The sequence below is a fragment of the Cryptomeria japonica genome, chromosome 4 (genome assembly GCF_030272615.1).
Source record: "Cryptomeria japonica chromosome 4, Sugi_1.0, whole genome shotgun sequence".
Lineage (NCBI taxonomy): Eukaryota > Viridiplantae > Streptophyta > Pinopsida > Cupressales > Cupressaceae > Cryptomeria > Cryptomeria japonica.
Window position 1 is genome coordinate 355066228 of NC_081408.1, and position 14622 is coordinate 355080849.

Genomic DNA, 14622 nt, shown 5'->3' on the forward strand with positions numbered 1-14622 from the left:
TGTTTTATCATGTTTTTGGATTTTGTGAGATAGTTTTGAATGATGAACCCAATGAATCACAAGTAATGTAGAATCCACTTCCATAAAAATAGGGTAAGGGCATTTCCCCCATTTTAGATATGACTATGAAAAAGTGGGATGCAAGACGCATGCAGTACTATCCTTAATTGCAGATCAATAACGAGCCATGGTTTGGACGGATGGATGAGTGAATGTAGTGAATGTGATCACAACAAGTCTGAAAGACAATGGAGCCATAGCCTTTACGAGTGGTGCCTGTTTGCCAGGTTTTCACCATCGCACTTACCCAAGGTGCCACTGCAGTGGTTTGTTCACCGTTTGGATGCATAATCTTTCTTTACTATTTTGATGTTTTTGTATTTTCTTTAGAACATTTTTTTGAATGTTTTGGTGTTTTTCTGATATGTATGGGAGCCTGATGCTCTATGTAGCTTATGTATAAAACCTTTTGACGTGCATGTTGTTGATTGGATCTGCTAGCGGTTCTCCTTCTGAAGTAGCCAACTGATATGCCTTGGACCCAAATACAGCAGTGATAACATATGGACCTAGCCAGTTTGATTCAAACTTTCCCTGATGTTCTCTGGTTGGTTGGTTACGAGGATTCTCTCAAAGAACAAAATCACCTACCTCAAATGTACGAGGTCTAACTCAATGATTATAGCTGTGAGGCCCTACCCCGATTCAGTTTGACATTTTCAGTTATTTGCTTTATTTTATGCATTATGGACTTAGAACTTATATGATTCCATGATTTGGATCACACTGACATTTGTTGATGTATTATTTCATGCATGATGATTATGAAACTTTAGATATGTTACTAGAATAGAATTACATTATGATGGTGAATGTCATTATTGGAAATTTGCAGGATTTTATTTTGATGAAAGAAAAATGATGCATATTTATGAATGGTTCATTTTTGGGAAATTATGTTAATTGCATATGTGAAATTGAATTTGAAACAAATGAGATATTGAATTATTGTTGTCAAATGTATGAGTGTTTGATGTGTAATGAAAATCCATGTATTTGATTATGTATAATTGTGATTATTTGGAGTTACTAATGTGTTAATTGAGATGCGCAGGAAAATTATCCATGTGACCATGGAATTTATATGGAGAACCAAGCCTAGACCAATGTGCGTTTGTTAAGCCGGGAGTTGTCTATTTGGAGAGACAACACCCCCCCCCTTGTAATGTATTTTATTTGTGATGTGTATAATGCTTGAGTGTAAAATTTAATTTATATGTATATGTGTAATCCTTCAAGAGACAAATTCCATGTGTGATTTTTATATTGTATTTTTGTTGTGTCACTTGACACATGTGCTGATTAAGTGTCATTGATTTTGACTTGTCTCTTGGAGGGAGTTTTGTTTCTACCAAAGCCATTCAAAAACATGAGTGTGGTCCCAAATCTGCCTTGGGTAGGGAGTCTTGGGAGTGGTCAACTCAAGCTTAACCCGTAGGTAAACTTCAGTGGGGTTTCCAAAGGGTTTAATGGACTCCTAGGGTAAGTTTTAAGGCTTTTCCAAAGGTCCAAAGGGTATACCTATGGGTTAGGGGTGTTTTGAAACATGTGGCTTCTCCCATGTGACTATTTAGTCACTTCAAAAAGTGGTGTTTTCAAGATGAACGAAAATTCAACTTAGAAAGTTCTTCCTAGGATAGAGAACCTTCCCTTTAGGAGTTAAACTCTCTTCCCCATCTTCTTCCACCTTTTCCCTTTCCACTTTTGGTAATGTGTAAGAGTTTGGGAAGGGCAACCAATGGGAACTCACACCTCACCCAAGGGGTTGGGAAGTGTGTGAGAGGCCTTCTTAGGCAAGAATTTGGAAACTTAGGGAGTAATCACCCACTCTCCTTTCTTGGAGATTATGCTTGTTTTGAAAAAGTTAGTAGGAGATTAGCACTTTTGGTGGGGAATTTGGAGAAAGTTAGTGTGGAATTGGGCAGCTCATCCCCAACTAATTTTAGCAAACCTATTGGCAGAATAAGGTTGGTTACTTCTTACCTTCTCTTGTTATGTTGTAAGTGTTAGTTATGTTGTTTTGTAAAAGAAAAGAGTTGCTTGTAAGAATGTGTTTTATGAAGTTTTTGTTGAAGTTAAAATGTGTAGTTTTCTTTTCTATGTGTTTGTTTGTGTTTTCTTGTTGTTTTTGGGAGTGTCCAAGATCTCCTACCCTTGGGAGGGTAGGAAGATCTTGGGGTGGAAGGAGTATGACAGCCATGGGTGAGAGGCTCTCCTTATGGAGAGTGTTCTCAAGGGTGTCCTTGGTGACCCTTGATGCATAGCCTTGTGTATGCATTTGGGGGTCATAAGGGGAGTAAATATGGCCTTGAGCCTTTTTGGGAGGCATAAGGATTGTGGAAGTATTTGGTTGCATTTGTATTGCCATGAGGTGGCTTGTGTTGTATTGGTTTTGGCATGCATTCTCCCCATTGGTACTTGGTCCACTTCCACCCATGGAAGAGTCACCATGAAAGTGGTGAATGTGTAGCTTGGGAAGGGAAATTTGAATGTAAATATGTTCCTATGTTTGTTGTGGGGTTTGCATGTTTGTAACCCGTCTAGTGCTTGGTTCTCCAAGCTCGGGGGTGGCTTCTAGTAAGCCTAGGCTGGGAGGTGAGCTTCCCATGGTCAAAAATGTGTTTTATTGCAGGTTGCATGGGAATGGGAAAAGAAGGATTGAAGAACTAAGTTGCTGTTTTTGTGTTGCAAAAGATTTTGTTTTTTTTTTAAAAAAAAAGAGGAGGATAGATTCAATGTAATAGTTTGTGTAAAGAATGGAAAGTGAGCATTTGTAGTATTCTCTTTCAAAAAAAAAGAAGGGTTGTATTATTTTAGAGAAAAAGCATTGTTGGGATTTCATCCCATTTGAACTCATGTTTATTTTGTATCCATATCTATCTTGTATTTACATTTGTCAATGAATACACATATTTTTCCTACTTGTAGTTTTGCAAAAGAAAATGAAAATGTTAGTTTGCATCTAGTTTCTTAATGTTTTGCATAAAAAAAAAAAAAGAAATGTATGCACTTTTGAGTAAATCTGAAATTTAAAGATTAGATGTTATTCCATTTTTCCTTAAGTTGAATATGCTGCTGTATATTTAATCAAAAACAGTCATTTATTTTCCATTAGTTGCAGAAAATAAAATCTTAGTAGTTGTAATCTACCTCTTCCCAAGGGTATTGCATTTAGTCTTAGAAGATTTAAAAAATAATAATACATATGTTCTTTTCTCATTAATCTATCTGCAGTAAATATAAGAAGGGTCTTTATGCATTTTAAAAAAAAAAGTTCCCAAAGAAGTTAGAATGGTAATCTACAAATATATATATATATATAAATATTTTATCTGATTTCTCAGATCTAATATATTACTTAGTGAGAAAACTAATTAACCTCCTATCTTGATCATTCAACCCAAAAATCATATATATATATAGATACATATATATATATGATTTTTACATTGTAAATATATTCTGTTTATATCTCAGAAAACATGCAGAATGCCTTATATATATATATATATATATATATATATATATATATATATATATATATATATATATATATATATATATATATATATATATATATATATATATATATTAAAAATATATATATATATATATATATCATTTATTATAGAAAATGTAATCTGTGTATCCCAAGCAAAGGACTGAGTTCCTTGTTTCTGCCATATATACCTAACAATTCATACTCTTATATATATATATATATATATATATATATATATATATATATATATATATATATATATATAAAGGAACCCTTTTATTTAAAAGAAATTTTAATGCAAAATAAACTCTCAACACACAAAAAAAAAAAAACGTTGTTAGTTTAAGCCAACACACGCAGGGCGGAGCGAACAGGTGCTCGCGGGCCGCGGCCTTGGGCGGCGGCGCCACCGGCTGCGGAGCCCGCAGCCCCTGGGCGGCGTCGTCCAGGGACTGCGGGAGCCGCAAGCCGGCGGCGCTGCCCGCGGCCGGCGGTGCCCCGCGTTCTCCCCACGCACGCCTCCTCCTCGCTTCCCCGCACCTGCGAAAAACGGCACCTACGAAAAACGGTAGCGGCGCTGGGTTGGTTGGGATGCTCCGCTCGGCTCCCTCTCCCTCCGCCGTTTCCCACTCCCTTCGCCATGGATTTTCAACAAAAAAACCTCCGCCCGTCTCCATTCCTCCGCCATTCCAGTTAGCAATGAAAATAAAATAAGGGGAGAGGGTGTGGGGTTCGGCTAGGGTTGCCCCTCGGCCGCCGACCCACCCTGCACGCGACACACAGCAAAAAGAAAATAAAAATAAAATAAAAGGGATGTTATCCTATTTCGCCCTAACCCTAGTTTAGGTTAGGGCAAACAGCCACATAGTTTTTTAAAATAAAATGGGTGTGGTGGGAAGCATGTTTTAAAAAGGGGGAAATTACTTTATCCCCCTCCCTCTTGGCATAAAATCATAAATTCATATTTGTGAGGGCATAAATAATTGCATAAATATATGTATAAATATATGTATATATATATATATATAAAGGTAGAGGTTTAATTGGTATTAATTTAGATGGTTATGTAAAAATATATATATATAAGTATCGATATTTAATTTGAATTAATATTGTAGATGTAAAGTTAAGATTCGAATACTTTCGTTAAATGTTGGACGTGTGTTAGAAGAAACTTTATAGAAGGGTTTTTATAAGAGAGGATTTAATTCCAAGAGGGGTTTAATTTTCTTTATTTAATTGGATTCATATATTTGATTTTAGAATTAAGAAATGTTATTTTTCCTTTTAAATTATTAATGAATGTAGAAGAAATTTTATAAGAGGGATTTAATAATTAGGTAGGTTAGAATTAAAAATGAAGGGGTGTAAACACAAAATTATTTGAAGGGCCAAGAGGGCCAATTAAGTTAAATGTTATAAAGTATGTTTATTTCATGAGGTTTTCATTTTAATTAGGTGTTTTCATCATTAGGTCAACTAAATTTAGTACCTAGGTGATTAAGAAAGATAATAAAATATTTAGATCATTTATAGTGAGACTATTTCGTTAGGCTCGAGATTTTAATTAATTTTTTAACGGAGATTAGTGATAACCTGTTTGGGAGTAATATTAACCCTTCGAAAACTCAGTTAAACTTTATCCCTAGCTGTACTTGATTGCTTGAATTACACAAATGTAGTTGAGAGCAAACAAAGTTACATTATATTAATTAAGAAAGTCGATAATTAGTTAAGTATTTTAAAAAAAAAAAAATTTCGTTCGTGCCCAAAAGTTGGGCATGACAATAGCTCCTGCTCATGTGCTGCTAATAGGCTTTGAGGTGATTGTATGCAGCTTGTCATTTCTCATCAAGTAGTTCTAAGTCCTAAAGACGTGATACTCTATATGCTTCATCATCAATGAGATTGTGCAAGGAAACCTGTAGAGATGGTATCTCAACCTCAATAGGTAAGATAACTTCTGTGCCATAGACTAGTGAGTAGGGAGTTGCGCCTGTAGGGGTTCGAATGCTAGTGCGGTATGCCCATAGTGCTAGATTTAATTGAACGTGCCAATCATGACCAACATCATTGATTGTTTTCTTTAGGATTCTTAATATGTTTTTGTTTGATGCTTTGGCCTGACCATTGCCTTGTGGGTAATAGGGAGTGGAAAAGCGGTGTTGGATGTGAAATTTCTCACAAAGCTCACGAACATCCTGATTTTTTAATGGAAGTCTGTTATCTTTGATGATGGACATGGGTACACCATACTGGCAGATGATGTAATTGAGGATGAATGAGGCGATTTGCTTGCCGGTGACTTGGGTAAGTGGAACAACTTTGATCCACTTTGTGAAGTACTCGATGGCGGTAATAATGAATTTGTGGCCTTTAGATGAAGATGGATGGATTTTACCCACAAGGTCAAGGCCCCATTGACAAAAAGGCCATGGTGTTGTGATTGGTTGCAATTCCTATGCTGGTGCATGTATCAGGTCTCCATGAACTTGGCATTTCTTGCACTTTTTGACAAAGTAGTAGGAGTCTTTTTCCATAGATGGCCAATGGTATCCAGTGCGCAGAAGTTTCTTAGCTAGTGATGGACCACTTCCATGAGTTCCACAAATTCCTTCATGTACTTCTTCCAAGGCCTTTGTTATCTCATCATGTTCCAAACATCGAAGGAGAGTGCCATCAAGACTGCGTCGTTATAGGGTTTCAACAATAATGGTATATAGAGCGGTTTGGCGAATGAAGGTTTTACGTTGGTTATTTTATTGGTTAGGAGGAAGTGTGTGCTCATGGAGTTAGGTATAGAACTCACCATATCATGGGGATTCAAAACCTATAAGGTGACGTATCATCTTGGATTCAGGGATATCATAAGCGGGGATCCAAAGTTGTTCTACCAAGAACTCATAGCATGTTGAATTCTGTGGAAGATCTAGGAGAGATGCAATGGTAGCCATAGCGTCAGCAGCTTGATTCTGATCTCTTGGTATTTGCTCAAAGGTGATATTAGTAAATGATGCCTTTAATTTGTCCACCATTTATTTGTATGGCATGAGTTTGTCATCTTTAGTCTAATATTCATCAGTTGCTTGTCAAATGACCAGTTGGGAGTCACCATATACTTGTAGTTCTATTAATTTCCATTGTATGGCTAGCTTGAGTCCTGTGATCAAGGCCTCATACTCTATTATGTTGTTGGTGCATGGAAATGTGAGTCAGTAAGATTTTGGGATGCTGTCATCTTGAGGTGTGATAAACAGAATGCCTGCCTCTGAGCCATACCTAGTGTATGAACCATCAAAGTACAATTTCCATGGTTGTGCTTTCATGATCATGAATATCTCTTCATTTGGAAAATTGGAAATGAGGGGATGATCGCCTATGAGTGGTGCATCAGCCAATTGATCTGCAATAACTTGTCCTTTGATAGCCTTACGGTCCACATACTCGATGTCAAATTCACTTAGAATCATCACCCATTTGGCCAAGCGGCCTGTCAATGCTGCTTTGCTAAGTAAGTATTTGAGTGGATTGATCTTTGCAATGAGCTATACTTTATGTGTCAACAGATAGTGCCTCAGTTTAGTGGCTGCCAAAATCACTGCTAGGCAAGCTCGCTCAATAGGGGTGTAATTGAGTTCATAGCCAACCAGTGTGCGAGAGATGTAGTAAACAACACACTCTTTCCCTTCTGCATTATGTTGTACCAATAGTACACCTAATGTTGTATTATTTGCTGAAATATAGAGTAATAAAGGTCTACTTGGATCTGGTGGGACCAGCAATGGTGTATTCATGAGATAATCTTTAAGCATTTGGAATGCTTGTTGGCATCTGGCATCCCATTGAAAATAGATGTTCTTATGTAGTAGGTGTGTAAAGGGGTGACACTTATCTGCCAGTTGTGCAATGAATCTTTGGATAGATTGAAGCCGCCCTTGTAGTGTCCTTAGCTGGCTGATGTTCTTTGGAGGTGACATGTCCATGATTGCTTTGACCTTTGTTGGGTCGACCTCAATACCTTTGCTTGAGATAATGTATCCTAGAAGTTTCCCTGAGGTTACTCCAAAGACACATTTCTTTGGGTTGAGTCGAACATGATAGTGTTCCAGTCTATCAAAGATTTTCTCTAATATGTCTAGATGACCTTCTCTTGTGAGTGATTTTGCCAGTAAGTCATCAACATAATCTTCCATTATGGTATGCATCATTTCATGGAAGATGGTGGTCATTTCTCGTTGATAGGTCGCTCCTGCATTCTTGAGACCGAAAGGCATTACATTCCAACAGTATGTGCCCCATGGACATGTGAAGGTTGTCTTATGTTGATCCTCTAGTCCGATCTTTATCTGATTGTATCCTGAAAAACCATCCATGAGTGAAAGCATGGCATGGTCTGCTGTTAGATCTACTATTATGTTGATGTTTGGTAGGGGAAGTCATCTTTAGGACATGCTTTGTTCAGATCTCTGAAGTCGGTACAAATACAGATGCCCCCATTTGGTTTGCCGACAAGCACAATATTGGATATTGAATCTACATAAGCAATTGGTCAAATGAAACCAACATCCAGGAGTTTCTTAAGTTCTGCTTTGACTAGTACCGCAATCAGAGGGTGCATCTTGCGAAGCTTCTGCTTGATAGGTTTGGCTCCTTCTGCTACGGTGAGGTGATGCATGACTAAATCAGGATCAAGCCCAGGCATGTCTGCATATGACCATGTGAAGTTGATCTAATGCTTCTGGAAGAGCTCTACAAACTTAGGTTGTTCCTCTGGAGTTAAAAGAGATGCCAGATGTATGTGGTGAGGCGTTTCAGGAGTCCCCACATTGTATTCTTTTGTTTCCTCAATAAGAATTGGTGATCATTCCTACTATGTACTAGAAGGGAGAATGTCAAACCTTTCATCCTCTGATGCCTCAGAGAGGTTTTCACCATTGGATACACTCTTTCTTTTTACTTTTGTGGGATCAAACAGTGCGACAGTGTGGTTTTCACTAGAAGATCCATGTTTTATTGTTATATTTTTGCAGCTAAAAGGTTTGGCATCCGCCCCAAAGTATGTTACGCTATTAAGTTCAATGGTGAATCTAGCTTTATGATCCCCGCTTGGTATGTTATCCTGTAGTTCCAAAAAGTCAATGAGTGCCTCATCATTTTGGAAAAGGTCAAGACATGGGGGATTAGGTTGGTTCCATTCGATGAGTTTAGGATGGATAATGGGCATTACCTCATCGATTAGGTTAAGTTCGTGAGACATGTCAGTGAGGGTTAAGATGTTGTGGTGAAGGCCATTGATGGTACTCTCTCTGTCAGAATCAAACGTAGGATGGGACGTAAGGTCTGTGGAAGACGTTTCCAATTCAAGAACCCAAGAGTTCTTTATCTGTGCTTCTCCGTAAACAAGGATGCCTTTGTGGGGTGGAGGTAGTGATGTGCTTTCCTCATTTGAAGTATTAAGCTGGATGGAATCAAATTCCCATTCATGCGAGTCGGTTTCTAAGTCACTTTCCAAGAGCCGATTATTGTACCATACTGGGATATCTTTTGAGTTAAACACTACATGTGTGATCAGTTTTGTAGATGAAATGATTGGCACTGCAGGAAGGATTATGGGGATCAATGATTCCGATATGGGGAGTATCGAAAGTGTTGACTCTGCTACTTTTGCTGGAATCGCTGGTGTCATAGATACTATTGTGGGTTCTGATACAGTTGTTGTTGCTAATGGTGCTATTGATGTTATTGATGTTACTGATGGGATCGCTAGTTTGATTGGTGGGATGAGGGGTGTTGTAGATAGTTTTCTTGGTATTTTTAGCCTCGATGGGGCAATTGCTATGGTTTTGGGTGTTGCTTTTATAATCAAAGGTGACCTCTTTGTAATAGGCTGATGTAGTGGTTGGCTGGGTTTTCCTTTGAATCTGAACTTAGGAAGGATCTCCTTTTGAAAGCCTAGTCCTGTATTATCGTTGGGCTTTAATTCTGACTGCAGCGGTTCATGTCTTCCTTGCTTACAATGCCCTAAAGCACTTTGACCATCATATCCCATTCTTTGCATAATGAGAAGGCCTTTGCCATACTAATATGTGTGAAGCTTAGCTTGCGGAATATTGGTGGTGATGGGATCTTTATAGATCCATTCTGCTAAGTCACCATCTCTTGTTTCTTCTTCTTGACTCTTTTCCAGGATGAATGGCATCAAAGGACATGCTGGCTTGTCCAGTGGCGTTTGAAGCAACCGTTGAGGTTTTCCATGTGTTCTAGGAGAAGTAGGCATTTGTCCCACACAAAAGAGTTGGCTCAAATTGTATTCCCCAGGACCTTCCTCTGCTATTTTCATCTTGAGCTTTTCTTGCTTGGGTATAGTGGTGTTTGAACTGGCAAGAGAGGCTCGACTTATGTATGATGTGGAGGAGATGGCTTCTCTATTGTTAGGAACGGTAATCTCTGGTTGATGATTGATATTATGACAATATGCAAAGGGGTTTTCATCTCCCAGGATTGTGATCTCTACACCATTATGTGGGAACTTGATACACTGATGGTAGGTGGATGGAACGACTTTCATGGCATGTATCCAAGGTCTTCCTAACAATAAATTGTATGGCAGAGGAAGGTCTAGAACTTGACAAGTGATGTGTTTCACCAAAGGGCCCACTCGGATTGGTAGCACTACAATGCCTTTGGATGAATGCTCTGCATCATCATAGGCTTTGATTGTGATCTTCTTATGGGGGTCCACTGATTCAATCGCATATCCCAAAGCTGTGACTAATTATAGAGTACAGATATTCGGGCCTGCTCTATTGTCGATCAAGACTTGCTTGATCCTATGTTGGTTGATAAACCCTTCAATATGGAGTGAGGCATTATGAGGTTGCTGGAAGGAGGAGTTGTCACTTTCCAAGAAAGTGAGACAAGGTGATGATCTTAGATTTCTGACCATGGCTTGGAACTATCTATATTTAGGTTTGCAGGGACTGACGCCTCTTGGAGAGCTTGATCCAAGATTGTTTTATGGGATGGAGATAGGTGCAATATCTCTAAGATAGATATCAGTGCGGGTGTTTTGTCTAATTGTTCCACAAGGTTATACTACTTTGGGATAGATGGGGTGCCTTGTGGAGCTGCTTTAATGGTAATCTTGCTGCGATGTGTAACAAAATTGCAAGTGGAGCTGGGATTTTTGATGGTTATAGTTGCAATCTATTTATTGGCATCATATAGGTGATTCACAATATAATTATACACGGCTTGCATATAAATGGTGGTATCTGTGTTTCGCCTTGAAGTGGAAGGATCCCTTTGATCTTGTGATGGAAGTGGATTTTTAAACATGAGATGATCATTGTTTGTTATCTTTGGGTCATGTCCTTTGATTTTGATTTCACCTCAGTCAATAAGATCCTGAATAAGATCTTTCAATCTATGACAATTGCTTGTCTTATGTCCTTTCTCTTGATGTAAATCACAATGTTCAGTATCCCTCCACCATGAAGGTTTGACTTGAGGTTCATAATTTGATGTTTTGGGTAAGGTTACCAGATTTTGAGAAACCAGCTGTCGTAACACTGTTTCGATGGGTTCCCCTAAGGGAGTGTATGTTTTCTTTGGTTTTTGTTGATGTTGTCTGGGTTCATCTTGAGATGTGATGCGGCCTTGACTTGGAGGAGCAATTGTGTTAGTCTTAGGTGGGGGATTTTGTCCTGCAAATTGAACTACAGGTTGTGCACTTTTGATAGTTCTTGCATCCACAACCCTGTCGTTGATGATGTTTTTGTTTTTGTTCCAAAAGTTAGGCTTGTCACCATTGAAGTGTGGGTGAGGGCCATCCTTTGGCTCACTATATATCTTGATAGGCCCTTTTTTGATGAGAGCTTGCTAACATTTTAAGCCTTTGGCGTTCATGTCATTGAAAGAGTCTATGTCTTTTATGTCTAGGTGAAATTCCATTTCATCATTTAAGTTGGAAATAAATATTTCCACTAGTTCTTGTTCAGGTAACTGAAGAGAACGTCTACTAGACATTTGATGCCATCATTGCAGAAAGACTGAAAATAGCTCACCCGATTTTTGTTTAGTGTTACATAGATCAGCCATGGTGATATCACGTTCAATGTTGTGTGAGTAATGTGCCAAGAATTTTTGGACTAACTCTTCAAATGTCCTAATGCCTCCTGGTAATCTGGAAAACCATGATGTGGTTGTTCCTCCCAAGCTTTGGGGAAAAAGGCACATTAGGTATGTATCCTCGTATGCCATTTCAAGGCAAGCTGAATGGAATTCTCTGACATGATCACGAGGATCTCCTTTTCCTCTACACTTTTCAAACTTGGGTGTTTCGAACCCTCGCGGAAAAGGTGGCATATGAAGATTCTTATCAAAGGGATAGGGACAAATGTCATTGAGTGAAAATTGATTGGTTTTTATATCACTATGAAGTTGTTGGACGAGATTTTCAACTTATTGCCACAACATGTCTATTTGATTTGGAGGAGGAGGAGGTGGGGGATTACCTTGATGAAAGTTGTATCTAATGTGTTCTCGACCTCTTTCATCCTCATTACAACTTTGGCATTTTGATGCTTGTCTTAGTTGTGCAACATCAAAGTCAGAGGGTAGTTTAGCCCCTTCTTGAGAAATTTTTAAAAAGTGAGCATCAACATTACTCTTGAGTATCTCATCAAAAAGTCTATTGAAGATAGGGTTGTGTTGTGCCCTTTCTATTGTCGTGGGAGTAGGAGTGCCTGGATTTTCATCATTTACATTTCCTCCAAGGGCTTCTTGGAAATCATTGATATTTTCTTCCTCTTCCTCTTCAATTTATTATTGTCTAGATCGTGATCTGGTATGAGCCATTTTGTTTATAAGTTTTTGTTGAAATTGGGTGAAAATGATGATGAGTTGTTGATGAAATGAGAGATTTATGGTTGGTGTGGTGTGTTGCATATGGATCTCTAGCACTTAAAGGCAAATGTGACCAAAGTTTTGTTCTTGATTTGCTTGTTGTTTTTTATGAGGTTTGATGTGATAAGGTTTAGAGGAATTTGAGATGTGTTACAGACTCAACTACCTAGTAATGAGAGGATTCACTCATAGACTAGTTTTAACCTGCATAGAAATGTCTCTTAGAACAAGTTTATCCTAGATGTAGAGACACTCTAAAAAGTGATGTTTTGTGTTTGATTCAAGCAATATTATAATAGAACTTAGGACAAAAACCTGTGGGTGTTTTGAGAGTTGGAATTGAGTTGATGAGATATGGATATGATAATGGATGAAATGTTTAACTTCAATAAAAGCTTTGTGTCACATATGGGACAAATTCTTCCTCTTCTCTTTCGAGAGTTGGTGGTTCTTCCCGAGCTACGTTATATGTGATGAAAATGTCTAGAAAGAAGTCAAGATTGATCTTGCCTCCTTTATTTTTGTGATAGCTCAAAGCTCGATATTGTGTAAAAGCTCTACGGTTTAATGACTTCAGATCAAATTCGTTTGATTTCCCTTGAAGATAAAGACGCATATGACGTAAGAAGGCTCTATGAGAGATGAAGATTTGTCTATTACGATAGAATAATTTCCTCGTTTTGATAAGAGCCTTTGATCTCAATGGTATTTTCTTCAAGTTGATGTGTTGATGAAGATTCTTCTTTCTCAAGATCTGAAGAATGGTCATATATTTTGATACTTTTGCTCTTTGTTTTTGATTTTTCATTGGTTTTTTGAAATGTTAATGTAGGATGAATACTTGTTCTTGGAATTGATTTTTTGATCTTTCTTTGACAAGAAAACAAAGCAAGCACACAAAAACAAGAATTTTGCCTCAAAAGGCACAAATAAGTATGGGTCTAGATCAACCCAATCCTTGGAATTTTTATGACCCTTTTCCTTTAAATGTTTTTTAGGTGTTTTCCAAAGCCTGAAGTCGGCTCAATTTGCACTTGGTCTTTGACTAAAATGAAAACACTTCAAACACTTTTTATCCCTAAGGTCAAATGGCCAGTTGTGATAAATTCAGCCCACATCTTGATATTTCTTCAACTTTGGTACTACATACCTTATGAATCTCGTTGTGGTAGGTAAGGATGTGATATACTAAGTCTTGCACGAGCATAAGAAATAGATGATCCCTATGATGGGGGAGTCATCACTTTCATTAAACCACAAGTGACTTTTCAAAAAGCTATGTTTCTACTCAAGGAAATATGTATGGTGAGTATCTTGGGAGCAAAACCATCTATGCTCTTGCACTGAATTGTATCAAAATAATCCTCAATCAATAGAATGGGTGGGCTACTACTTAAAGGTTTTTAGTAATGTTCGATGTTTTTGGACATATGTTCATTCTGTAGTGACTCACTTAAGAGCCTTGTAACTTGTGGTGGGGCCCATTTGTCCTTTCGGCAAGTTACATTGTAGGAACAACTATACCCAAGGCTACAACTTTCGCTCTCACCTGATTTCTATAGCGGCTCGAAGGATTTACCATGTGAGGTCTTTCCCAAGAGTGATGTGTCTCTTGGAAGGCCTCTCTTAAAAAGATAAAACTTGAGTGTTACTAACACTTTTTTCTTGCACCTAGGAACACGAAAGCCAAGGGAGAGGATAGTGTGTGTTAGAAGTAGGACCACTCGACAAACTCTTTTTGCACAAGTGTGCCAAACACAAAATACACTTGTTCTTTTTAACTTATCATTGCAATGATGTTTTATCTATTTGGAGATGTTGCTCCAACAACCATGATATTCTTTTTAACTTCAAAAGCAATGTGTTTGAGTAAAATAGAATTTGAAATCCTGGTCAACTGAAATAAGAGCACTTATGCATGAAGTAAATCATTTTGCAAAATCAGACAAATTGATTGTTATTTTTAGTTGCCCAAAAATGGAAGTGTGGATTGTGAATTCTTAGTTTGATGCAAGAAATAAATTTTGCTTTGTTGATTTTAAGCACCAAATGAAGTGAGCCTATCTTGCAAGAAATGAAGTTTGTTTTTGTGAATTTTAGAGCACCCAAAAAAAGTGATCCTAACTTGCAAAGAAAGAGAGTTTGTTTTTTGT